Source organism: Lissotriton helveticus, chromosome 1_2 (assembly GCF_964261635.1).
Source record: "Lissotriton helveticus chromosome 1_2, aLisHel1.1, whole genome shotgun sequence".
Taxonomy (NCBI): Eukaryota; Metazoa; Chordata; class Amphibia; order Caudata; family Salamandridae; genus Lissotriton; species Lissotriton helveticus.
Window position 1 is genome coordinate 319,047,362 of NC_136058.1, and position 2,286 is coordinate 319,049,647.

Here is a 2,286-nt window from a genome sequence, read left to right on the forward strand (position 1 = left end):
TCTAATGACAGCCACTATTAACACTTGAAATTGTCATAGCATTTTCCTGCTCACTCACCTTATTGGCAGGAAGGAATAGCCCCACCTCACCTGGCTTCAGCTCAGGTACATGGAGCACCGCTCTGGCGGGGGAATAAACATGTATTTACAATCAAGAACTACAACACCATTAAACTGTAATGATTTCACTGTCTTAAACAGCCGACCAATCGGTATAGAGTACTTTCCATATTTCACACAGTGGCCAGATGATTTCATTAATTGTCACCAAAAGCTGTTTCTTGTGACAGTTCGCTAGAATAGAATACAGCCTGTAGGAGCCTTTAGGAGCGGGACTAGTGATGTTTAACAGAATCACTCGCTTCCGTTGTATTCTAAGGAGCGGGATTAGTGATGGTTTACCGATTCACTCGCTTCAGTTACATTTTAAATGTAATTGGAATTTGAGTTATTCAGGCAAAGTGATTTATGGTGATGTTTTACATAATCACTCGCTTCTGTTACATTTCCAATGTACTTGTAATTTCAATTATTCAGTCATAGGGATTTTTTGGGTCAAGTAGCTTAGCAATTCAATCAGTGTACTCACAAAACTAGACTGATCTGTCAACAAAACGCCAGTCGGCCATTTGAAAGAACATACTATGAAACCAACAAACAAACAACCCAACACACAGGCTGCACGCCATGTACTGCCCTCTCCGTCGGTACCCCGGACGTCCCTCTGGGCTGTCTGTTGTGGAGGTACCGACGCGATGAGGACGCGCCATTTTCATTGTTTACGCGGGCGGCGGCGCCGTGGCGTGTGACGATGTGACCATGTAACGGGCAATGCCGTCGCCACGTGAAATGACCAGAGGTTCTCTGGGCGCGTTGTCCACTAGCTCGATCGCTACCTTCCGGAAAATGTGTGGTCACAGACTGATAGACTACAACTACCAAGGTGTCTATGACAGTGTGCCCGGCTGGGTTCACTGTAAGTAAATTCATTTTGCTTCTACACGCATGGGTTATGACTAGCCTACTATAAGACGTCCCTCACTCCCAGTCCTGATGAGACCCTCATTCTAAGGGTCGAAACGCCGTCGACGTACTTGGAGGCAAATAAGACTCACACAGTGCCTATGTTTGTATAGCAGCTGTTCCACGATTGATTTCAATAATTGTCTTTGAGTCATGTCTCCTTCTTGTAAAAAGCTACCACTGTAACCTGTATAGTTCACCTCATTGTACACATGTTGATCTTTGGTTACTTCACAAATCACTGGGGACACATTGCACTTTGTATACTGTATGATATGTTGTAGCCAAAACTATTTCAATTACCTTTGTCATTTGAAAAATATATATAAAAAATGGTTTGAAACTGCGTTAATTGTGTCTCTCTCATGTGATTGCCACTCTTTCTCTAATACTTGGATTGGTATTAAGTCCCCATTTATCAAATATTTATGAAGCGATATGCCACAGGAACCTTTTGTTTTTCGGTAGAATCGAGGCACAAGAAACCCAAAACAAAACGTTGCAAAACGCGAAAAGGGGGCAGGGTAGAAACACTGGTTTGGGGTAGAACACTGAGGCCTGCTCAGGGGGTCCCACAAAATATGTATATATTTGTTTTTAGGAGGATGCGCCCAGGATCCTGCCGATAAATTTTTTTATAATCAGCGCGGTCCCCTGCGCTTCATTGGTATTTAGCCCCGGGGGGGCCAAATCCTGGGGGCAATGGTTTTTATGTAAAGGGGGGCCGAGAGGGGCCCCCCTTTACATAAGGGGACCACCACCCCCGGGGCTTTTTAAAATTATGTACGGGGGCTCTCAGGCCCCCCCAGCCCCGGGGACCGCCACCCCCGGGGCTTATTAAACTTGGGTGGGGTCCTCTCAGGCCCCCCAGCCCCTGGGACCGCCACCGCCCTTCTGGAGCCTTGTACAGGCCCTGGGGACTGCCACCACCCAGGGCCGGCTCCTGCAGTGTCCCGGGGTGGCCACCCCCAGGACAATGCTGTTTGCAATGGCAGGGCGGGAGGCTCGCGGCTCCCACCCTGCTATTTCAAACTGCTTTGCTTCATTGTAGCGAGAGCAGGGAAAACTGCTCTCGCTTCAATGAAGCAGAGCAGATTGCTTTTCCTTATGGCGAGCTGCATGTTAGCTGCTCCCCATGTGGAATAGCAATGCCGGCTCCCACAAGAGGCGGGGAGCCGGCGGGACCGTGGGGGGGTTGGGTACCCCCCCCAAAGAAGAGGGCCAGCCCCGGGTGATGGGGTCCCCGGGGCTACAAGTGGCCTG